The sequence below is a fragment of the Sminthopsis crassicaudata genome, chromosome 3 (assembly GCF_048593235.1).
Source record: "Sminthopsis crassicaudata isolate SCR6 chromosome 3, ASM4859323v1, whole genome shotgun sequence".
Lineage (NCBI taxonomy): Eukaryota > Metazoa > Chordata > Mammalia > Dasyuromorphia > Dasyuridae > Sminthopsis > Sminthopsis crassicaudata.
This window is the reverse complement of record NC_133619.1, coordinates 621,866,474-621,892,181: the sequence shown is the minus strand read 5'-3', so window position 1 is coordinate 621,892,181 and position 25,708 is coordinate 621,866,474. Positions and strand designations below refer to the sequence as shown.

General features: G+C 44.8%; 1 protein-coding gene across 2 annotated transcripts in view; it reads left to right on the top strand.

Moving 5' to 3' along the window:
• Nucleotides 1-25,708, top strand: part of PIK3CD (phosphatidylinositol-4,5-bisphosphate 3-kinase catalytic subunit delta) — a 66,516-nt gene that overhangs the window by 21,261 nt on the left and 19,547 nt on the right. For both annotated transcript variants that reach the window (XM_074306335.1, XM_074306334.1), the window contains exon 2: nt 21,581-21,699. The gene's annotated coding sequence lies outside the window, so the exon portion shown is untranslated. The remainder of the gene's footprint in view (nt 1-21,580; nt 21,700-25,708) is intronic.

Below are 25,708 nucleotides of genomic sequence, written 5' to 3'. Positions count from 1 at the left end.
ACAAACTGGGAAAACATTTTTATAGTTAAAGGTTCTGATAAAGGCCTCATCTCCAAAATATACAGAGAATTGACTTTAATTTATAAGAAATCAAGCCATTCTCCAATTGATAAATGGTCAAAGGATATGAACAGACAATTTTCAGATGATGAAATTAAAACTATTTCCACTCATATGAAAGAGTGTTCCAAATCACTACTGATCAGAGAAATGCAAATTAAGACAACTCTGAGATACCACTACACACCTGTCAGATTGGCTAAGATAGCAGGAAAAGATAATGATGAATGTTGGAGGGGATGTGGGAAAACTGGGACACTGATACATTGTTGGTGGAGCTGTGAAAGAATCCAACCATTCTGGAGAGCAATCTGGAATTATGCCCAAAAAGTTATCAAAATGTGCATACCCTTTGACCCAGCAGTGCTACTACTGGCTTATATCCCAAGGAAATACTAAAGAAGGGAAAGGGACCTGTTTGTGGCAGCCCTTTTTGTAGTGGCTAGAAACTGGAAAATGAATGGATGTCCATCAATTGGAGAATGGTTGGATAAATTATGGTATATGGATGTTATGGAATATTATTGTTCTGTAAGAAAGGACCAACAGGAGGAATACAGAGAGGCTTGGAGAGACTTACCTCAACTGATGCTGAGTGAAACGAGCAGAACCAGGAAATCATTATACACTTCAACAATGATATGTATGAGGATGTATTCTGATGGAAGTGGATTTCTTCAACATAGAGAAGAGCTAACCCAATTCCAATTGATCAATGATAGACAGAATCACCTACACCCAGAAAAGGAACACTGGGAAATGAGTGTAAACTGTGAGCAATTTTTTTGTTTTTCTTCCCAGATTATTTTTACCTTCAGAATACAATTCTTCCTTTGCAACAACAACAACAACAAAATTCGGTTCTGCACATATATATTGTACCTAGGATATACTATAAGATATTTAATATGTATGGGAATGCCTGCCATCTAGGGGAGGGAGTGGAGGGAAGGAGGGGAAAACTTGGAACAGAAGGGAGTACAAGGGATAATGTTGTAAAAAAAAATTACCTATGCATATGTACTGTCAAAGAAAATGTTATAATTATAAAAATTAATTTAAAAAATTATATATTTAAGAGGTATATAAAAAAAAGAAAGCAGGGTTTGAACTTGTAAAAAAAAAAAAAAGAAAAACTCAGAACAGAAGGGAGTACAAGGGATAATGTTGTAAAAAAATTACCTATGCATATGTACTGTCAAAAAAATGTTATAATTATAAAATTAATAAAAATTTTTTTAAAAAAAGAAAGAGGAGGAGGAAAAGGGAGAAGGAGAATTGGCATAATTACATACCAGAAAAAGGTGGGCATAGTCAGTTTTGGGGTTACCGTGGGAGACAGATTCTGTAAAGCATTCCTGATAGAGATGTGAATTGATCTAACCATTCTGGAAATAAATGAGAAATTATGCAAGAAAAGTCACTGAACCATCCATGCCTTTTGATCCAGGGTCAAGTAGCATGCCTGTTACTAGGCATATGACCCAAGAAGGTTAATGACAAAAAGAAAGGTTCCACGTGTAATACGATGTTCAGAGAGGCACTTTTTTACGGCAGCAAAAAATTAGAAATACAGTGGTTGCTCATCAATTGGGGAATAACTGAATAAACTGAAGTATAAAAATGATAAATACAAGAAATTCAGAGAAGATGAGAAGGCATCACTTGATGCAGAGGGAAACAAAATAGAATTAGAACAGGCAAAATAAATGGATGAAAAAAAAACATTTATTCATGTTTATTATGTATGAGGTAACATATTTATTATGTACTCTGGTAATATAAATACAAAAAGCAAGATAGTCCCTGACCTCAAGAAGTGTATTAGGGGGAAACATTACATATAGAGGAGTGAGGAAGAGGAGAAGGGAAGGAGGAGGAAGGGAAGGGTATTTTGGTTTGGGAAGTCACAGGGATGATGAATGGAGTCAAAGTTCAATTGAAAGGAAGGGTAATATTGATTAGATTACTATTCTTAGAGCCAGAGGTAGAAAGCTAAGTGGGAGAATAGTGAAGGGGATACTGTTAGAAATAGATGAGAAAAACAAAACAGAAAACAAACAATGAAGCGCTCCCCTATCCTTGGTAGAGAGAAGGGGACTATGAGCATGGAACGTTACATATCCTGTCAGTCACGTCTCTCAGTGTAGGAGGTAGGATGTAAGAAAACAACTACTGCTGAAAAATCAATGAAACTTGAAAGTAAATCCATCTGAGGGTTGTCCGCGTGGGAGCAGTTTATATCTTCTGGAATTTGGAGAGTGAAGAATGGTGGTTAGGGTCAGACTTATGGCTCATCCAATCCAAGCTTCTATCTCTGACAGTGGATTCCAAGTGCAGGGTCTAGCTATCCATCTTCATGTCAAGCTTAAAAGCTGGTGATAAACACACTGCTTGCTCTAGTAACCCCATCATGAATGTGTCCCCCTGAATTGATTTAATCCTTTTTGGAAGCAGTTTAGATGGTTCACTAGCCCGCCTCTACAGATAACAGACAGTTGTTCTAGCCTTGGGCTTACTTCAAGTGGCAACATGGACCCAGAGTGGATAAAGGGCCCTCTTTAGAATCGGAAAATCCCAAGTTCAAGTCTAGTTTGGGTGAATCTCTCCATCTCTGTGCCCCAGGCAGTTAACACTGTGGGTTGCAGAACACATGCTGAGATTCATTGGCAGAGGGAGGTGGCTTGTTGGCACTTCCCCAGACCAATGAAATCACAGTTCTAGATGAAAAAACAACAAAAAATTATGTCGTCTCTCCTCGTGTGAAACTTTTGTAGAAAATGGGCAACTGGCAAAGGCAGGCCTGGTGGATGACTCTGCTCTCTGCTGACTAACCCAGTGCTAGAAATAATTCTAGATGGTATCATTCATTTATTTATCAAGCACTGACTATGGACCTACTATGCGCTGTATTGGAGAGAGATGATAAAGTGACAGAGACAAAATAGTTCTTGCCTCAAGGGAGTTTACATTCTATTAAGAACAACATGTAAACACATGTTATGTGTGAATAGAAAACATGGGTAATGTTTTTTGGGAGGGAGAGGAGGAAATAAGAACAAGTCTCATACAAGTGGTAGCCCTTGAGCTGAGCTTAGAAAGAAGTAACATTATTGTATGAATAGGTGGGGAAGAAGGGCATTCCAGGCAAAAAGGGGGAATAGAATTTGACTGGAATGTTGAGTGCAGAAAAGGATAATAATGTGGAATAATATGGTGGATCTAGAGCGAGAAGGAACCTCAAGGGGGCATCTCATTCAACAGATCGTAGGGAAACTGAAGCCAAGGGTAGTAATTGACTTTTCCAAAACCACACTTGTCATAATTATTACATTTACAATAATAATAATACAATTACAGTCATAATTATTATTACAATTACAAAGAGATGAGATTCGAACTCAGAACTTCTGACTGCAAAGTCATTGTCCTTTTCACTCACAATACTGTCTAAGCCTGGAAAGAGCCTTACATGTCTTATCCATTAGAAACAAAGGCCCTCATGACTGCACACTTGAATTCTTTCAATAGTCTCTTAATTTCTAACTTTCTCCTAATTCATCTTCTTAAAGCATCTCTTTGTACGTCATCTCAACTCCTCCTTTTCCAATTCAACGGTGATTCCCTAATGTTCAAGATTCTTAACTTGTTGTTCAAAAATTACCACAATCTTACTTCTAGCAACCTCTTGTATTAGCTGCAACTCTGGATCTGAAGTCAGGAAAAGCTGAGTTCAAATCCAGTCTCAGATCTTAGGCAAGTCGCTTAACTTTTATCAGTTTCACCATCCATAAAACAGGAATAATAATAGTACCTACCTCGAAGGCTTGTTGTAAGGACCAAATGAGAAAAATACTTTGTCCAGTGTCTGGTACACAGTAGGCATTTAATAAGCTGCCTTTTACCTCTTTTTCTTCCTTTTCTAAATTATGTCCCATTATTTCCCAAGTGCAAAGTTGGGCTTTGAGTCAAGATGCTTAAGTTCAAAGTCTGATTCATATCCATGAGTTATATAACCCTGGATGGGTCACTTCCTTCTTTAAGGCCCATTTTCCCCATCTATAAAATTAATAAACTTATAACTCCCTATCTCCAAAGTTGTTGGAGATTTATTGAGCACCTACTATGTGGCAGACACAACGCTAAGTGTTAGGGATACAAAAAGAGGCAAAAGACAGTCCCTGCCCTTAACAAACTTACAATCTAATAGAAGAGATAACATGCAAACAAATGTGGTCAGAGTGAGCCATATAAAAGATAAATGAGAGATAATTAAAATTAATTAAAAATAAGGAAAGCACTAGAATTAAGAGGGATTGGAGAAGGCTTCCTGTAAAGGTAAGACTTTCATTGAGACATAAAAGAAGCCAACGAATTTCATAGTCAGAGCGGAGGCAGGAGTGCATTCCAGCCATGAAGGACAGTCAGCAAAAATACCCAGAACTAGAAGATGGAATCATGGGATAGCCAGGAGACCAGTGTCAGGAAAGCCCTCTATAAATCGTATGGCACTATAGAAATGGGGCTTATGGAAAAACAATGTGATGAAGATGCAAAATTCAGTTTGAGAATGAAAAATGGGGGATTATTCTTTGACTAGTATCAAAATAAGTCTCAAGGAGTTACATTTTGAAGTATTTATCACTAAATATTAATGTCTATATCTTGCTTAGGATCTAAGAACAGGCTGCTTTTTATTAATAATGAACTTTAAAAGGCAAAAATGGTACTCCAAAGTATATATGAGTTTGCATTTGGAGCTCTACTGTGTCCTGAGTCTTTAAAGCAGCTTGTTTTTTTTTTTTTTTTAATTTATGCTATTTGATAATTTAGTTTGTATTCTAGTTATAAGTCAATTTTTAACCAACTGTTCAAATGATAGAGACAAATTATATATATACATATGTATATTTTAGGTTATACATGTACATTCATCTTTTACATATTTTCATATGAATCATGTTGGGAGAGTAAAATCAGAACAAAAGGGAAAAACCATGAGAGAGAAAAAAAAGAGAGAATGGGGGGAAAAAAAGGTGAAAATAGCATGCTGCAATCTGCATTCAGTCTCTATAGTTCTCTCTCTGGATACGGATGGAATTTTCCATTCAAAGTTTATTGGAATTGCCTTGGATCACTGAATTTCTGAAATGAGCTAACTCTATCACAGTTGAACATTATGCAATTTTATTGTTGCACAATGCCGTACAACGTCTTTCTGGTTCTGTTTATTTTGCTCAGCATCCCTTCATGTAAATCCAGGCTTTTCTAAAATCAGCCTTTTCTTCATTTTTTTATAGAACAATAATATTCCATTATTTTCATATACCATAACTTACTCAGCCATTCTCCAACTGATGGGCACTAACTTATTTTCCAGTTGATAGAGACAGATTAAATAGATGATCCTAAAATCATTTATATTTGTTTCTGAAATTCATTTTTATACTTAACTGGCTATCTCAGAAATTCCAAGGATTTGTAACACTTTCATTAAATATTTGCTAATTTGAATGGAAATAAGCAATGTGAAGATCAAACTTCACTAGAAAGAGACTCCATGTTCAGTTTCTCTACCACTTAGTCCACTGACCAGGACCCTTCTTAATCACTTTATCCTGAGAATGACCACATTGCCATATCATTCAATGGCTGTCACCAAAACAGTCCTTTCACATTCTTACATTCAGAGACTTGTTGACTTGTACAGACTGAGGGTGGGGGAAAGATTTTAACTAATTGTTGTAGAAAAGCTCTCCCTCAGATGTTGAGCCACAGTAGGAGATGAGAGAATTCCTTGGCATGTTAGTTAGGCTCCACTTCCAATGCCCGGTTTTCCATAGTTTTGAGGCCATTGACCTAACATTACAAAAATGAAGTCAAAACCATTGTTGTCTTGGCATCCCCTTGGCATCCCGCAAATAATCTGAAAAGAGCATCATCCAATGTAGGATGATTGTAAATGTAGGTTGATTGTAAATCAAATATACCCTAATAGTGATTTTAAAATTAGTGTTGTCAAAAGTTGTGATCCACAGGAAAATAAATATTTATGTTAAGTATTATATTTGAAAATTACTTTATTTTCTATGTTGTGTTCTTTAAATGGAAATCTCAGAAATTTGCTTCAGTGCTATTATTTTATATATTGTAACGTACATCATTAGAATCTTCTATTTTAAGTGGACAGGTTATGACTTACAACTGAAGGAAATATGCATAATAAAATTTTCTAAATTCTGAATGCAACTTAGTAGAACAGTGATATTTTGTAAATTTTACAGGATCCTAGTTCTTATGCAAATACTTTATTAAAACTTTTTTAAAATAGTATATTTGAGGTTGCCAAATAGAAGACTTAAAATAATAATAAAATAATAAAACAATAATAAAAATTATTGTCTTAAAGGCCAAAAATATTTTTTTTTAAAAAGAAAGAAAAGAAAAAAGAGAAAGATAATGTGACATAGTAGATTAGGATAAAGATCTGGATTCAAATCCCAATGCAGCTAGATGTCTACATAGTGCATAGATCACAAGACAGGAATTTAAATCCAGCCTCAGATATTTACTGAGTAACTCTGAGTGAGTCACTTAACCTCGATTGCCCTTAAAGGAGAGAAATCCCTGTCAATCAGCAAGCATTCAGTAAGCACTTACCATGTGCCAGCCTTTAATATTAAATGCGTGATAAGCTCTAGTTATTTTGCCTCTCCAAGCCTTGTTTTCTCATCTGTCAAAATTGGAACAGAATCACCCACAATATCTATCTCACATGATTATAATAATAATAGCATTTATGTAGTGTTTAAAGATTTGCAAAGTGCTTTACAAACATTTCATTTTATCTTCACAGAAAACTTGGGAAGTACATCTTATTGTGCTCTCCATTTACCAATAAAGAAACTGAGGCTGAGAGAAGTTAGGTGATTTGTCTAGGATTACATAGAGAGTGTGGATGAAATTTGAACTCACATCTTCCTAAATGCAGGTCCATTGTGTCCCCTAGATGTATAAGGCTCATATACCATGAGTTATGGAGTAAAGTTCTTTGAATAACATTCTATAAATGACGAATGTTATGACAATGATGTAAATCTGCTGCTATAACTGTACCCTTTGAGTTTACCTTACCCATCCTTCTCCCAATTTATCCAAATCTCATCCATCCTCCTCTCAACTGACCCAAGTGTCATTCATCTTTCTCCCAACTTATCCAAGTAATCCATCCTTCTCTTAGCTAACCCAAGTATCATTTATCCTTCTCCCAAGTTACCCAAGTCTTATTCATCCTTCTCTCAACTGACCCAAATATCAACCATCTACTCAACTAATCCAAGTCCCACCCATCCTCTTCTCAATTTACCCAAGTCTCACCCCATCCTCTTAAGTTACCTAAGGTTTACTTATCCTTCAAGGCCTAGTTCAAGCCTTGTCTCCTCTTTGGAATCTTCCAAGCCCACTCCAATCCATAGTCTCCTCCCCTTTTCCACTGAATTCTCACCCATTCTTCTAGCACTTGGTATCTATTCCCTTGAATTCTAGTTTATCTTTAAACAAACATATTTTGTCTCCACAGTTAGAACTTATGAAGCTTGAGGGCCAGAGCCTGACCTTTATACCTTGTTGTATTCCCAGTTCCTTGCATAGTGCCTCACACATCATATGCGCTCATTAAAATTGGTGGATATAAATGGCATTTAGCAATTATTTAGCTTTATGGAACTTATAGCTTCTATATAAAATATTTATGATATTTGGTATTTCATAAGTAGTTTCAAGAATATTTTTGAAGCACTTGAGTGGTGGATGGAAGAGCTAAATTTCAATTCTGCCTCAGATACTTGCTAGCTGTGTGATCCTGCTCTCAGCCATTCCTTTCTCTAGCTCCTTTTACAAGGAGGAAATTGAGGTAAACCAGTTGAGGGACTTGCCCAGGGTCACAAGTTATTAAGTGTCTAAGGCCAGGTTTGAACTTAGATCTTCCTGATTCCAGGCCCAATATTAACTAGTTTTTTTTATCTTTGCCAATGCAATAGGTGTGAAATGGTGTCTCAGTTATTTTGATTTGCATTTATCTTATTACTAAAAATCTGGAGCCTTTTTTCTTATTTCTGGTGATTGTATTTCTTCTTTTTGGAACTTTTAAAATCCTTTAACTATTTATTTATTTAATACAATACAATAACGCCACTTAGTCATATGATTTTATCAATCCTCTATACATTTTGGATGGTGGGCTTTTATCAGAAATGCTTGAAATGAAGATTTCTCCCCCAATTATAATTTCTCTTCTCATTTGGCTACATTGATTTTGCTTGTGTATACATTTTTAAATTGTACATAATCAAAATTTTCTAATTTTTTGGCCTTTTTTTGTCTTTTGTAATTTTAATCATTGCTCTGAATATAAATTATTCCACTTGCTATAACAGTAAAAGACATAATCTTCCATTTTTCTCTAATTTTATAATGACATAACTGTTTAGCTTTACATCATTATTCATTTGGAGACCATTGTTGTGTATGGTATAGAACGCTTGGTCTGTTTGTTACCAAACTACTTTCCAATTTTACCAGTTATTCATGTCAAATACTGACCCCTTGCTACAGAAGTTCACATTATCAAATATTATCAAATAGGCTACATATAGTATGCTTACTCCTACTATGTAAATTTTATTTCTTCCACTGATATACTTTTTAAAAAATCTTTAAACCTATACCAAATAATTCTGATGGTTGAATGGGACTAGATAGGTAATTTCATTGGCAATGGAACCCTAAGGATGAAATTCCATCTTTTTATGCCGATTAGGACAATGGTTCAGCAAGTTGGGTCTTTGAGAATTATCTAAGGCAAAGCTTCTTAAACTGTGGGGTGGAGACCTGTATGGGATGTCATAACTGAATGTTGAGGTTGCAAAATTATGATTTATCATCAGTGTTTGGTTTGTATATCTTTATACCTGGGTCACATAAAAATTTATCAGACGAAAAGAGGTTGTGAGTGGAAAAAGTTTAAGTAGCCCCAATGTAAGACATTAGATATTTAAATAGCTTGCCATTTGAGAGAATTGGATTCACTTCTGACTCCAAAGCAGGCTGTCAACCCGCAATACCATGATGCCTTTTAATTTTGACAAGGATTACTTTATAATTTGAGATTTGATAATGATGAGCCTCCTTTCTATTCTTAAAAATTATTTCTCTTGAAAATTCTTGATCTGTTGTTTCTCCAAATGAATTTCATTCCTCTTTTATCTAATTCTCCAAAAGAAATCTTTGGTATTTTGGGGGGTAGAGTTTAATCTGTAGACTGATTGATTTAAGGAGCATTGTCATTTTTCCTCTAAAGGCTCACCCCAGCCTTGAACATTGTCTCAATCCATTGCAGCAGCACTAAGGACTTAGGATGTTTATAGAAGAGGTAGACCAGACATCAGTGCTGAAAATCCAATAGGTTATTATTACGCTTGATTTAAAGTTGGGCTTGATAACCAAAATGAGACAGTTAGAGGTATAAAGGATGAGGGAGGGCGGGCGGGCAGAGAAATAGATTCTCCATATCATAGCAAGAGGAAGTCAATGATCCAGAGACAGGGTGCTCCTCATATCCGGCACCCAAAGGAGACCTCAAGCTCTTTCAGCAGAGGAAAAATTGAGTTCTGTTGCTCACACATCATATCTTTTCAGGGAACCCAGGAGTTTTATAGGGAAGGCTGGGGTCGTAGAAAGGCCCCTTTCTACCTTAGAAAGGTTGATTGGTTTCCTGCCTCTGTTATCACAGGCAGAGACACCAGGGATTGTTTAGGAAATCTTTTTGAATTGAATATGGGACTGGAAGTTTCTAAGAGAAAATATTCTTATATGAAAGATTCTTATTATGGAAGAATCCAAAGAGCTTGGGATAGACAGATAGGAAAGCTGTGGATTAAAAACAAAATAAACTGCCACAAGAAAGGCTAGGCCAAAAAGCCTGAAAAGTTTCCTGGACGAGATCAAATATTTATCTGATTCTTTAAGCCTTCCTTTCTTTCTATAAAGAATGTTTAATAATCATATTATTATGCATATATGCATAAGTTCCATATGCATTTCACACATAATTTCCAAAGTGATCCTTCTTTATTTTTTTTCCAAAATATACACAAAACTCCTTTTCTAGTCCCTTCTGAGGTTCCTTCTAGCTCAAGACTTATATGTTATGATCCTGTCTTCTCTGATAGGATTTTACAATAAGATTTTTAAAAAAATTGTATCCGTGTCCCCTGAGCGCCCATCATAAGGCCCTACTGAGTACTCTTAGATCCAATTTTTCCAGGTTGCTTTATTTCCTGCCACCATGATTGAAACTTTTCCTGAGCAACTGTTCCAGACTAGTCCAAAAATAAGCATTTTTGACATTCTTCTCAGCGATTGTCTACCTTAAGTCATTCAGTCACATTCTAGCTAAAAATTAAAGGCAATTAATTAGAAATCGGGCTAAGACAATAGTATTTTGAATGTTACATCTTGGAGGATAGCTTAAAAACCTTTCTCTTTTTTATATCCTTCCCCTTTTTAAGCCTAGGTACGTGTTCTTATTGTTCTTACGCTATTAGAGTAAGAAACATTTCTTTATCTTAGAGAGTTAATCTGGGCATTGAAGAGTTAAGTGACTGTTCTGGGGTCATAAAATCAATATGTGCCAGAGATAGCTTTCAAGTCAGCTCTTTAACACAGTTCAAGGTATCTAGTAAGCACTTAAATTCTTTTTATTCATTTATTCCATTTATTAATTTACAATCTCCTGGCTGATTCTCCCTTTATTTATTGAGATAATATTACTGGATTTACCTGCATCTCCTTCTTTTTGTAGATGGCTATGGATTTTGAGGATAAAAATTAACATAAAGAATATTATTGATAGAATTTTCTTCCCTCCCATTAATTTTTTTTCAATCTTGAAATATCATCCATATTACTTTTTATTTTATTTTTTATTAATTTTTATAATTATAACATTTTCTTTGACAGTACATATGCATAGGTAATTTTTTTTTACATTATCCCTTGTACTCCCTTCTGTTCTGAGTTTTTCCCCTCCTTCCCTCCACTCCCTTCCCATAAATATAAATATCTTATAATATATCCTAGGTACAATATATATGTGCAGAACCTAATTTTGTTGTTGTTGTTGCAAAGGAAGAATTGTATTCGGAAGCTAAAAATAATCTGGGAAGAGAAACAAAACAAAACAAAACAAAAAAACAATGCTCACAGTTTACACTCATTTCCCAGTGTTCCTTTTCTGGGTGTAGCTGATTCTGTCCATCATTGAACAATTGGAATTGGATTAGCTCTTCTCTTTGTTGAAGATGTCCACTTCCATCAGAATACATCCTCATACATATCATTGTTGAAGTGTATAATGATCCCCTAGTTCTGCTCGTTTCACTCAGCATCATCCATATTACTTACTTGCTATCTTGAGGAGGGAGAGAGAAGGGACAGAGGAAGAAAAATTTGGGATTTACAATCTTACTAAAAATGAATGTGGAAAACTATCTTTACATGTTATTGAGGGAAAATATTATTAAGTATTTTTTTTAAAAAGTAATATCATCCATACTATTTAGAGAAACTATAAGCAGCCAAACCTGGTCCTTGCCGGGGAAGACAAAGGGTTAAATGAAGGGGCAACCACTAGCTGTTTACCACTGGCAAACTAGACCTCTGATAAAAACCATGATAATTCATCTAGGGCTTTAAGTTTTGAAAAGTTCTTTCTTTATGACACACCTGCAAAGTAAATGAGTCATGTCCCCCAGAATTATGAGTATCAAAATTACAACTGTAACTATCCCTTTACTTTTTTTTTGCACATAATTGTTTCCCCTCCCAATTATTGTGAGCTCTTTGAGCAAAGGAACTATCTTGGATTTTGTTTGTTTGCCTTTTTGTATCCGTAGCTCTTAGCACAATGCCTGTTATTAAAAATATTAACTGACTGAAAGGCGGGAGAGTTTAAGTGACTTGCCTAGGATTCCACAGCTAGTAAGTGTCTAAGGCAGACTTAAAACTTTAAGATCAGCCACTTGACCATTCTCCTTGCCCATCTTAAGACTTCTCACCCTCTCCTCTCTTTAGGAAACAAACTCCCTCAGCTTGGAGTTCACATGATAACCCCTCAATACTTCCAATTCTTTGGAAAGTCCAGAACTGCAAAGAAACACTTATGGCAGCTAGCTGGTCCTTTTCCTCTGGACCAAAAATTGATGAAGTCCCTGGGGTTGAAACTTTAAAGGAAAGGAAGTCCAGAATGGAAACACCTCTTTTTAATTACTCATCAACCCTCTCTCCTCACTTTCTATTAGTCACAAATTGGTAAAGGCTCGATTAAAACAGTCTTTTACTTAAAGCATAAGGGAATTGTTGAAGGGAGGGTTGGGGGGGAGCTTTGGAGTTCTAGATTCTAATTAACTTTGCCACTGATTGCTTTTTAACTATAGATGAGTCACAGTTCTATAGGAAATGAGAAGTGAGAAATCTCCAAGATTAATGAAAGTTGCTGAGGGGGCAGACTAGAAAGACCCAGATGTTCATCCAATATTGCTGGCCTTTTCCTCTTGCCTTGTAGGATAAAAAAAATGTGGGACTTGAGGAGGAGATGTGGGTATCTCTCCAACCCCATCTGGTAGCTTCATCTCTTCCTGAAGGATGCGGTGGTTCTAGAGGCCTTTTCTTTCATCAAGTGAAGAAGGAAGGAAATTACTTGTTTATATGTTTTTGCTAGGTTCACTTCTTCTTAAGCTTTAGACTCTCTGCTCTTGTTCCTACACAACTATTTGAGCACACCAGTGATTTTTTTTTTTTGTTTGTTTGCTTGTTTGTTTGTTTTGTTTTGTTTTTTCTTTACGGTCTAGGATTTTATCAGTTAGGGAAATTCTTGGTGTAGAAATATTGTTGCAGTCATGCGTAATTTGTCTTAGAGAGTGGCAAAGGAAGGAAGGAAGGAAGGAAGGAAGGAAGGAAGGAAGGAAGGAAGGAAGGAAGGAAGGAAGGAAGGAAGGAAGGAAGGAAGGAAGGAAGGAAGGAAGGAAGGAAGGAAGGGAGGGAGGGAGGGAGGGAGGGAGGGAGGGAGGGGGGGAGGGAGGGGGGGAGGGACGGGGGGAGTGAGGGAGGAAGATGGTTCTAGGAACATCTTAGTTCAAATCTAACCTCAGATACTTACCAAGGTGGATGATCCTGGATAAGTTACTTAACCTATTTGCCTCAGTTTCTTCACCTGTGAAATGAAGATAATAAAAGCACTTCTCCCCTCCTCCCCACCTCCACCTCTGTGATGTAAGGATGCAAATGAGATATTTTTTAGAGTGCTTTGAAAATTTTAAAGCAGGGGCAGCTTGGTGGCTCCCCAGTCAAGAGGACCTGAATTCAAATCCATCCTCAGATACTTACTGAGAGCCCTGAACACTAAACCACTAAATAAATGCATATGTAAAACATGAAAGCATTATATAAAGTTATATATCACACATCTAGCTCCATCCTTGTCATTTCCTAGAAGTGGGGTCTTTGCCCCACAGCTCACTGGGTCTTATTATTATTATTAAATTTTCACCTTACTTTCCAGAATGAGTGGACCAACCACAACTCCACTGAATGAGTGCACCAGTTTTCCTGAAGCTCCTTCAATATTTATCATTTTCATTTTGGGGACAACTTTGACAAATGGTGATGAGTTAGAACTTCAAGATTGTCTTAATTTGAATTTCTCTATTATGATTTGGTACATTTTTAAATATGGAAGTTGATCATATGAATTTCTTCCTTTGAAAACTTTCTGTTTCTTTGACCATTTGTTGAATAGAGAATGACTCTTGGTCTTCTGAATTTGAATGGGTAACATATCTTGAAGATGAGAACTTTATCAGAGCAACTTGATGACAAAAATTGCCCCTCTGGCAACCATCTCCCTTTTCATCTTACTTGTATTGGTTTTGTTTCTGCAAACAATTCATATTTTAAGCATTTAAAACTATCTCCTATGATTTTCTCTAATCCTTCTTTTGTCATCCATATATCAGAAAGATAATTTTTCCCTTGACCTTTTATTTGTGATTAATATGAGATAATATTTGTAAAGAGTTTCTGCATTGCACAAGTGTTGTTATTATGATATGGTCTATAACATCTAAGTTATTAATTTATTTGGTAACTTAAAAGCTTGGGAGTTTGCTCAATAGGAACGTGTTATGAAAAAGTAAATTAACTGAGGTTATAGTGAATTTCTTTGATTGAATCGAGAAGGGAATACCTGATTGGCAAAGCAAGTAAGTTTTCACTAGCTGGAGGGATTTAGGGTTTCACAGATAAATCAGAGATTTGAAGCTAGGTCCCTCACAGGGAATCGCACTTGGGAGGGAAGAGAGAAAACACTTGTTGGGGTCCAGATACAATCATACTAGAAATATCAGGGCTCCCTGATAGAACAGGGAAAAGGAAAAGCCAACTGCCTTCCCCAATCTGCTAATGAAACTGGGAGCTGGGGAAGTGATTCCTGGAGTGGTGCTATCTCACAGATTCATGGTTCAGTATACATTTGGAGCCTTTCACAACTGCAGGGAGATGATAGAGATTATTTCACCAGACCTCCAATTTTTAGCTTCCTCAATTTTCAATTAGCATTCCCCGCCCCCCTCCCCCCCCAGTTTTTAATTTTTTGTCACAGATTCTTGGGGCAGTCTAGTGAAACCTACAGGACTTCTTTTTTATTTATTTATTTTTCTTTCTTTTTTTTTTTAGGACTTCTTTTAAAAATTGGCTCTTAAACGCATAAAACAAAATTATATAAGATTACAAAACAAACGAATTATGTTGAAATATACATATCGATTTTTTTTTAAGTTCACAGACCCCAAAACAAGGAGTTCTACAAAGTGATCAGGTGACCTATGATGTGGAAGGGAGAAGGCAACAGTGGTGCTGGGAAGATTTCAGTAGGGCTGATGGGCATAAATGTAGAATAATTTGTCCCTTGGTGAAGGTTTTTTAAAGACAATGAGAGACGGTCTGTTTTAAGCAGCAAGGAAGAAGCCAGTAGAAAGGGAGAGATTGCAAATCAGAGCGGGGATGAGGGAGGAAACCATGTGCATTAAGGGCACACGTGGAGGCTTTGACTATGATGAGGAAAAGAGCCACTTCTCCACAGGAGACCAGAAGTGCTCCTGGCTCAGTCGGTCTGGCAGCATTTATTAAGCGCTTTACCATGTGTCAGACACGACGCTAAGGAATGGGGAGGATGTTTGGGGATGTGAGACGGGGAGAAGGGAGAAAAGGGAAGGGGAGCTCTACCCCCTCCTACCCTGAAGAGGTGATGATGCTGACTTGGTTTTCCTTTAAAAATCGACTTGGGTCGCCAGGAACCCAACCTGCTCGGGTAGTTTGGGAAGCCTTTGATCCAGGATTTGTGGGGAGGAGCCCCGCCTGCGAGAGACGCTGCTCTCTGCCCACTCCATCCCCTTCCCCGCCTTGTTCTCGACAAACACGAACTTTTGATGTACAAAAGAACAGAAAACGAGGACTGTGTAGGAAACTGCATTTCGATCACACATATAGCTCCATCCTTGTCATTTCCTAGAAGTGGGGGTGGAACGGTCTTCGCCCCGCAGCTCGCTGGGTCTTTCCTTCCCCAAACTTCACACCCTGCAGCTGCCAGTTTCCTGGGTGCGTGCCTTCCCCTTCTCGGTCTCCCTCCCCTTCTCCGTTTCTCTCTGGTCTAGGAGTGCTTCCTTTCCAAGGTTTCAGCCTCTGTGCAGTTTCCTGGAGGTTACCATAGGTGGAAATCCCCCGTCTTTGCGGGGCAGAACCGCTCTGCTGCTCCTGGCCGGTCCCTCCAGTAACTTAGGCAGATGTCAGGTTCACCTCCCTCTCCCCTGTCCCCCCCCTCCCATCTCTCTCTATCTCTGTGCCTGTGTGTGTCTCTGTCTCTCTTTCCTCCTTTCCCCTTCCCCATCTCTCTTTTTGTCTCTCTTTCTCTCTGGGCCCGTGTGTGTGTGTGTGTGTGTATGTGTGTGTGTGTGTGTGTGTGTGTGTGTGTGTGTGTGTTCCTTCCCTCCGTCTCTCTTTATGTCTCTGTCTCTCTTTGTGTGTTTCTGTCTCTCTCTGTGCTTCTGTATTTCTCTCCCTTCTGTCCCTTTCTCTGTCTCTTTTTGTCTCTGTCTCTCTTCCCTCCCTCCTTCCGTCTCTGTGTCTCTCTATCTATGTCTTTCTATCTGTTTCTCTCTCTATCTCTCCCCCTCTCTGTTCCTTTTTGTCCCTGTCTCTCTCTGTATATGTCTCTCTGCCTCTCTTCTCTCCGTCTCTTTTTGTCTCTGTACGTGTCTCTGTCTCTCTTCCCTCTCTCCTTCCGTCTCTCTATGTCTCTCTCTGTCTCTATCTCTGTTTCTCTCTGTCTCTGTCTCTCCCCCTCTCTGTTCCTTTTTGTCTCCGTCTCTCTCTGTGTATGTTTCTCTGTCTGCCTCTCTTCTCTCCCATCTCTCCCTTTTTTTGTCTCTGTGCGTGTCTCTGTCTCTCTTCCGTCCTTCCTTCCGTCTCTCTGTGTCTCTCTGTTTCTATCTCTGTCTCCCTTCTCTCTCTGTCTCTCCCTCTCTGTCTCTTTTCTGTATGGGGGGGCGGGGTACGAGAAGAGAGATGGGCTAGGCGGCCGCTGCCGCCGCTGCCCGAGCAGCTAGCTCCTGGCAAAGCCTTTGTTCCCTCCCGAGTTGGCCCGGGGAGCAGAACGAGGCGAGCGGAGGGAAGGGTGCTCTTGTTAGGCTCTCGGTCCGCAAGGAGACGCTCCGCTGACCAGGGAGCGATTTAGAGAAAGGGAGGCGCTGGGAAGAGAGATGGGCTGGTGCTAGCCCCGGCTGGGGGGAGGGGGTGGGGAGTGGGGGCTCTAGGACTGGGGCTCCACCCCTTCTTACTTCCTTTTCTGGGGAGTGTCTGCAATGTACGAACTGGGGGAAAAAAAAAAACCACCAAAAAAACCCAAACCCTCTTTCCCGGAGAAGCTCTGGGCTGCTCTCCGCCTCTACGTCTCAGGCCCCCGGGGAGCTCAGAAATAACTTCCCGGGCGAGAGTGGGACCGCCTGGAGCGGCGGTCTTTGTCTCGCTCCTTGGGTACTATAGCCTGTGGGTGCCGGCGGAGCCGGCTTTCATCTTCGGGGGGGGAGGGGAAGCCCTAACGGGCTTCTTTAAAGAGACTAGGGAGTGGGCTATGACAGCTCATAGTACCCTTGTACTTCAGAAGATGGAGACGCTACTTTAGGCTCGGAGTTGTCGAGCCGATGAGGGGGCTGGGCACATGGGCCCTAAGGTCTGTCCCAGCTCCAAATCTGGGGTCATCGGAGCCTCCGGTCCGGGCCTGAGGGCCCGGTTAAACGTGCAGACCCTTGGACGTGCTCCAGGCTTCCCCCTGAGGCGGCTGCTTTGAAGCCGAGGCAGGCCGGGAGGAGCGTGGGAGATGCCTGATCCAGCCTCTAGTAACCAGGTACCCTCCCCATTGTACAGAGGAGGAAACTGAGGCTGCTCAGGAGTGAGGCGTCTGAGTCAGTGACAACTGAGACCAGCCTCGTGACCGGGTTCGGTGACTCGCGGTTCCTCCATTCGAGCAGTGATTGGCTCATCGAGCATCGAGCATTTATTCATTAAACCTCTGAATTCAGGGAGAGGGGCTCCTCTAGCGGAGGTAGAAGGGGCCCCGGGGGCCTTTCTCCGCACTGCGTGTCTGTGAGGTTTGCTACCTTGTATCCAAGCTCTCTGGGGCGTTGGCAGTCTTGTACCGAGGTAAACAAAGGGACGGATTCGGACCCGGCTCTCCCCGAGGAGATCGCTTCTCTGAGATTGTTTCCTCACCCATAAAATAAGGGTCTGCAGCCCCCGGATCCATTTCCACCCGCATTTATTAAGTGTTCACCTCCAGGCTATGAGAACATGGTTTTGATTGGGTTTTTGATCCAACCGGTGATTTTACTGGTCTACACAGCTGTGGGTGAGGTGGGCAGGATGGACACAGAGACTCCTGGGGGTCACCCATCAGGGAAGAGGCTTGACCTTGAATGCTCTTAGGCTCTGGGAATCGCTGATTTAAGGCCAGAATGGATTCAGAGGCCACTTCTAGGCCGCTGAGGGCCACAGGAGTTCGATGGCTAGCCCAGGGGGTCGCACAGCTAGTTTGGGGAGAGGATTTGATCCCTTCACTGAACAACGTTTCACGCCATTCTCGTGCTTCCTAGGAGCTCACTTTCCATTGGCCAGCCTCTAAATCTGGGCTCGGTAGGATCGCAGGGCCTAAAATCGGGAAGATTCTTGAGTGCAAATCCCCTCTCAGGCACTTCCTAGCTGTGTGACCCTGGCCCAGTTACTTGGCCCTTTCTGCCTCATTTTCCTCATCTGTAAAGTGAGTTGGAGAAGGCACTGGCAAACCCCTATCTTTGCCAGGAAAACGTCGGATGGGGAACAAAGTGCGGACACCACCCTAGGGTGCTGGACGCAAGTCAATTATTAATCAATCGATCGATCGATCAGCACTTGGGAGGCCAGCGCTGGGGGTGCGGGGAGAGACCAAACCAGAGCCTGCCCTCCAGCACCGCCCGGCCCCGCCCATTCCCCAGCTCCGCCTGAGTACGAGTCTGAGAATTTGTAGACGGTGCCTGCCGCCGGCTCCCGGGCCCCCTCCCCTTGTTGGGCCGGGCCAGGCCAGGCCGGGGCTGGGCTGCCCGAGTGTGCTCGTGCTCGTGCTGTGCCCGTGCGCGCGCTCCCGGCCGCCCCTCCGCGGCCCCGCGGCCCGCCCGCCCCTCGGCCGGGTTCATGCCGGGAGGCCCGAGCCGGAGCCGCTGCCGCCGCCGCCGCCGCCGCCGCCGGGAGGAAGAGGAGGAGGAGGAAGAGGAGGACGGAGAAGGCGAGGGCGGGCACGGCCCGGGCATCCGCGTAGCCCCTTCGGCCGCCGCAGGTCAGTGCGGTCCCCGGCCCTGCCCCGCTCCCCGGTTCCGTTATAGGATGCTCCTCTTGGGGCCCGGTTCTGGGGGACCCTTCCCCAGCTCTGATCCTAGGGGTCTTTTTCCTGACATCATTTTAAGACCCCAACGTGGGGGTCTCTTTCTCTCCTGGACGGCCCCATCCTCTGCCCTCTTCCTAGTCCCGGGTCTCCTCTTCTTTGGAGGGTGCCCTGCCCCTCCCTGTCCCTCTTACGGGGTCCCCCGCTCTCCATCCTCACTCCTGGGGGTCCCCGCATCCGCCCCAGCCACGGCGCAGGGACCCCTCCCCAAGCTTGCGTCTGGGGAAAGCCTGTGCTCCTCCCTGCCGGTTACCTGGGGTCCCCCACAACCCCCTCGCCGTCTTGGTTACCGGGAGGACCGTCGCTTCTGGGAGTCCCCGGCCCTTTCCTCTACTTCATCCCCAGCTTTGCCCCGGGCGTCCCCTCCCCGCTCTGTCCCCGTTATGGGGGCCATCTCCCCTCCCCAGCTTTGCTCTGGGGGGCCTAGCCCTTTTCCCGTGTCCTTTCCTGGCTTTCATTACCCGAATGTCATCGCCCTTCCTGGGCTCCTGGCCGCTTCCCAGGCCGTCATTGTCCGCTGCCTCCTCCCGTCCGTCTGTCTGGGGCCCGTGGCATCTGGGCCTCCGAGGCTCATGCCCAGGACCTGCCATTCCGAGGGAATGGGGTCTTCCCCCGACCCCCACCCTATTCCCACCCTGGGATGGGCCCGGGAATGGTCGTGGCTTTGTGGGCAGGGCTTGTGGGGGTGGGGAAGAGCCAGGAGAAAGTGGCCCTCGGGCTATGGATGTGAGCGGAGAAAGTCTAGGGGATGTCTGGAAGCTAGGCCTGGTCCTGGGAACTGCATCTGGAAGGGGAGCACCGGGAGATTTTGTTGTCGGGGTTTTTAAGGACGGAGTTAATGGGCCAGGCCGAGGGCTAGGTGGGGCTCCTTCGTCTGGAATCGGTTTGCCTTGATTGTGCCGGAGCCGATGAGGATCTGCGGCCTTGGTAGCGCTGGGCCATGACAGAGGCTGCCTTGTTGACTTGTGCAGCGGCTCCTCTGAAGGGCACAAGAAGCAGCATTCAATGTCTGCCCAAAACAAATGTTGCCCTTGAGACCGGGTCTCGGAGGGTGGGAGCTGCAGATGCCCAATCTCTGGCTGTGGCTGCCACTTTGGGATGGAGCTTCCTCAGCCGCAGCCTCCGGGATGCTTCCCAGCCCCGACTATTGTCTGTTTCTTATTTCCTAATCTGCCTGGCCCAGAACAGATGATTCCCTTCCCTTCTGTCTCTCCTTTCCCTCAGCAGTGACCTTTGGTTGGGGGGGGGGGTTGGCTTTTTACTGGATTTTGCCACGTTTTTAGGCATGCTTTCTGTGTTTACTGTAACTCATTGTAACTATCACATTTACATGAGATTCTCTTGTCAACTACTGTCTATTGACCCACATCCTCACTGGGCTGGACTTGATGTCAGGGCCAGTGTTTGCCATGTTTTTTCTTTTGTGGCAGTGCTGTATCTCTCAGTCACAAAGCGGGCTGCTTCTCCTTCCTCCCTACTCTTCCCTGCCCTCCCCCCACCCACAGCGATGAGCTGCCCCGGGACCCACTTTGGTGACTACATCATGTGTAGATGTAATGCTGTCCAAGCCAATTTTAGTGATACAGATGGAGAGAACTGCTGGAGAATGGGGAGGCACTGGAACTTTACTCCCTGACTCCTCTAGTCTCTCAGTCAATGGGTTTCTGGCATTAGAGCTCTTTTGGCCACTTTTTTGGCCCTTTGAAATGTTTAGTTGTCAAACATTATCCATAGGGCCCACTCTTTTTCTTCCCTGATTCCCCATCTTTCCTCAACATCCCTAAAAGTCCAATAAGGAATCCTTTGGGGCGCCACTGCCCCTCAAATCCATTTGGCTTCCTGGGTGATCAGTGTTTCTCTGCCTTGCCCGTTTTGTTTGAGCACATAAAGAGCTCAGGCACCCCCTTAGACATTGGGTTAATTTGCAGGCGGGTCCTACCAGAGTCCCCATATGTCGTTTCCTGGCAGGGAGGAGAAACCCCATTCAGACACACGGCTTCCACCTCACAGAAAGGTTTGCATTTTGGCCTCCCAGCCGGGTGGTTATTAATTTCCCTTTGTGATGTGTGTCTGGCCTTGAGGAGAGATCAAGTTAAATCCCACTTGGGGAGCCGTCTTTCCAAATTCAGGAGCGTGCTGGTTCCAGTGGCTTGGATGAGGGACCCGCAGTCCCAGCTGAGGCTGACACCGGTTACTTTGCTTGAAAAACAGCCCCCCCAAACCCCCCTCTCGAAACGTTCTGAGTCATCATTCCATCCTCAGTCCTGGCACTGGGAAGGCTCCTGGATTTTGTTTCTGTCGCACAAAGGGAGATGGGGTGGGGAGTGGTGCAGATGGCTGGTGAGGCCCTATTAGGCAGAATCCAATGGCTCGGGGGAGGGAGGGCAGGGAGGAGAGAGCACAAAGATTCACGAGAGCCTCTTTCTTGTTTTGTTCCAGACAAATAGGAAGCCCGAAGTGAGGGGAGGACGGGATGAAGCTCACCACTTCTAAAGTGCCCTTTATCTGTCCATCACAGGGGTCCCTGCTGCCAGTCTTTCTCATAACAAGCCGGAGAGGTAGGTGGGAGAGGGGGACGGGGAGGGAAGGAAGAGGCTGGAGCGGAGTCTGTCAGAAGCACAGCAGAGGGGAGAGAGCCTTTCTACAGGTCATGAATGCCCACAGGGGAAGACTGACCCATATTGGTGCCAGGAGATGGAACAGAACAAATGGGAAAGAAGCTGGTGGCACAAGTGTCTAGCTCACCAAACAGATCTGAAGAGATTTCTGGGGGCTAATCACGGGAATGAACCCATACTTTGAGCCTGGTGTGTCAGGGGGACTCCGACGGTCTTGGGGTAGCTTCTTCTCCTAGAGGAGGGAGAGAGACTTTGGAGGGAGAGGAACCAAGAGGCTCCAGCAGCCTCATGGCTAGAATAGAGCTGGGCATTGTGGAGGACCCAGAGAGCCCAGATGGAGTCCCTCAAATATGATCCTTAGGTAAAAAGTACATTCATCCCTCTCTGTTGCTGGATGGGAGAGGGGGCTTCCTAAAGATAGGACAGTGACATGGCTGGGAAGGAGAGAGAATGAAGGAAGAAGAGATGGTTGAGAGTGTGAGAAAGCAGAATATTCTCATGATCTGACCAGGGTACCAGGAGAACCTGAAAATTGGGGTGACAGAAAGGCTCAGAGACTGTGTGTGTGTGTGTGTGTGTGTGTGTGTGTGCGCTGATAAGGCTTTATGACCTATCAGAATTAGGAATCTGAAAAGTCATCATCTTACAGATGAGGAAACTTCAGTCATGTGTGATTGATGGGGAGTTGGCGTGCTGGAATTTTCAGCAAAACATTTCCTACTTATGTAGTGGCCTAAGGAGGTCAGCCTTTAGCGCTTGTGAAAAAATCCTGGTGAATTCTAGAAGTAGCGCCGGAGTGGCCCGAGAATGGCCTCCCCCACCATCCCAGGCCTTCATCCCCCAATGCTTTCCTTCTTTGGCTCCTTCCCCAGCAGGACTGGCTGTTTCTAGATGTGTGGGGCACAGAATGCAAACAGTTAGAAACAAAGCTTGGGAGAGACTCATGCATCCTGAGGCTCTAGTTGAATCTTTAGGTCTGGGGCCTTAGTCTGGCGTCGCAAGTACCGGCTGTCCACTCATCGCCCTCCTCACTGGAGTGACCAGCACAGCTGATACTTGCCGGTCCTTTTCCCCCTGCATTCGTGTTGTCCTTCCTGCCTGACCTCGTCAGCCCCACGGGAGGTCAGGGCTGTCAGTAGTGTTGGTCTCCCTTTATGTTGAGGAAATTAGAGATGAGGGACTTGTCTTCACCGAGCGTGGGCTCTGTCAGACAGCCATGGCGGCTCTGGGCAGGGAGCTTGATCACAGAAATATAACTTAAACAGAAAGTCAGAACTGTGTGACTTTTGTCTTTTGCAAAGTACCCTTCAGAAAAAAAGAGCATTTTAATTTATTTGACTACCTGTCTCTTCTGTCAAGAAGAGAGCCAGATGCAGAGGGGAAAAGTGCAGTGTTTGGGCAGTGGGTTGTCAGAAAGAATGCGTTTGAATCTGGCCTTCAAGGGGTATTTGTGTGTGACCCTGGACAAGTCACATTCCCTCTGCTTGCCTCTGTTTCCTCCTCTGGAACAGAAAAGTACTAACAGCACTTCCCTCCCAGGCCTGGGATCTCGCCCTTGGCCGGGTGGGTCCCTGTGGAGGCCTTCCCTGGCTGGGCTGTCCTGGCCACTACAGCAGAGGGCTTCGTCCTGTGACTTGGTTTGTGGTCCGGGCCGAGGCGGAGGAGGGGCAGCCAGCCTCCTCATGCTCCTGCAGTTGGCTCCGTGGCCCCGGGGAAGCAGCAATGCTGGCTGGGAGGCAGGGGTTGGACAGGGCAGGAGCTGGTTCACATGGATGTTTTTCCCAGTGCTGTGGGTCGGTTGGAAGGTAGATGACTCATCTCTGCTGAGAATCCAGAGGAGGGTTTTTAAACGTCCTTCTTGAGCTCCCATTTCCCTCGTTTTTTGATTATCTTGGTTCCTTTAGTGGTGCGTCTTGCTGTTTTGTTTGAATTTAAAAGTAGCATCCTCTCCTTCTGCCCGCTGGTCCCGACTCTGGCCTTGGTGCTCAGTATCCGTCCTGTGACACCCTTAGTGCTGACCTCGGCCGGCGGTGCGGGCTCCGTGGCTTCCGGCTCTTAGCTCTGCGTCCCCCCTTCCTCCCCCGCCTCGGACGGAGGGCTCCCGCTGGGAGAGCCCCGGACGCCGCTCCGTTACGGGGCCGTGATGTCGGGCAGCCGGCCTCCAGGAGTCTGACCACTGGCTGGAAGCCCGGCAGGGCTGAAACGGCCTTCTCCTCCTGGGACTTCCCCTCTGGCCAGGTCTGCTGGGGGATCAGTCGTCCTTCCAGGAACGGACACGGGGTCACTCTGCGCGCTGATTGTTTCCGGCTTTTGTCTTCTTGGAGAAGGGAAATACTCTCCTCTGCTCCCGCTGAACTCGGCCTTGCGGATCTGAGGTCTGAGAGCCTCCCTACCCGGGAGAAGGGGCAGGGAGGCCTTGCGTGCTTCCCCCTGGAGCGCGCTCTGGACTCGAGCTTTTACTGGCAGTGAGAAAACGGGGACGACTTCCAGTTGGCCCAGGTCAAGGGGCCTTGCCGTGCGGACGCACTGCCCCCGACAGGGGGCGCTGAGCAGGAGGACGGGCTGGGTTTCATGGACTGGGGAGGGAGAAACCGCTTACTTAAAAGGGATTTTCAAGGGGAAGGCCTGAAAAGAAACCATACAGCAAGGAAGCTATCGAGGCCCTCAGCTGGTAGAAGATAGCGGGACGGCGGCCCGGGGCTCTCGCTGTGGTCCCCCGTGGGCCCGCGGCGGGCCGGGGTTTTGCTCTGTGGCCTTGCTTGGCGGACGATGAGCCGGACGCTTCACTGCGGGGCCTTCGGGAAGGGAGTTACCGGCGCCTTGGCTTTGCGGCCCATGCTTTCTGCCTATGGGTTATCGTGCACTCCCGGCTCTGCAGCCACTACGGCCCGAGCGGGGCCTGCAGTCAGGAAGGCCAGAGAGTCCGGATGACTCGGAGAAAGTCATTTCACTTCCGGCCCACGTTCCCTCCTCTGTAAAATGGGGACGTTGCAGCTCTGCCTGCCGGGGTGTGAGGAGCAGTGAACTAGAGTCTGACCAAACGCAGACCTGAAGGCCGCGCACAAAGGCTCGCTCTCTGTGGCTTCGCTTCCTCTTTGGGGGAGGAATGGATTGTGGGATGGCGGCTCCAGAGTCTTGGGACAACGCCGAATGGCCAGGGTGAGAATCCTCTCCGTACCTTCCTTACTCTGTGGTCTTTGACCTCCTTGGGCCTTGGTTTCCTCATCTGTAAAATGGGAAGCTGGACTCCGGCCTCACTGCAGGGCTCCGGCCAGAGAGCACTGGCCCGGCTCCTGACAGGCCATTCGGCTTCCTGGGGCCTGCTTCCTCTTCTCTACAATGAGGGATGCGGACCCCTGATCCTGGGATCGGCGGCAAACAGAAACGCCGCCGTTTCCAGCGGATCATGACCACCCGGGGGCACCCCCCTCCCCTCGCTTTGTGCCCAGGGAGCTCTCAGGAGGAGGATAGGCGGGAGGGAGGAGCGCTGAGGAGCACTGATAGCCAGAGAGGCAGAGCAAAAGCACTATGAGGGTTTATCTCCCCCAGAAAATTCACAAAGACCGGAAGGGCTGAAAATGGAGGGGGAGCCGAGAGAGCACGGCCGGGCAGCTCTTGCTCCCCGAGGCCGGGTCAGCTGGATCCCCGTGTCACCGGCCCCCTGGGCAGCGCGGAAGTGTCCGCACAGTCCCGAACCAGCCAGCGCGGCTCCCTGTGAGAGCAGAAGCGGCCCAAGGCCCGCGGCTCCCCGGGGCACAGAGCGTGCGCAGGCGGTAATGGCGGTGGAGCAGCAGCAGCAGCAGCAGCGGTTTTTATCTCAAAGTTCTCTCAGTGTCTCCTTACAGCAGTCCTGGGACGGGGAGCTGAGTGCGGAGACGCGGGTCCCCTGCGGTCCGCCACACGGTGAAGTGTCAGAAGCGGGATTCGAACTCGGGCCCTCCCAGCGTGT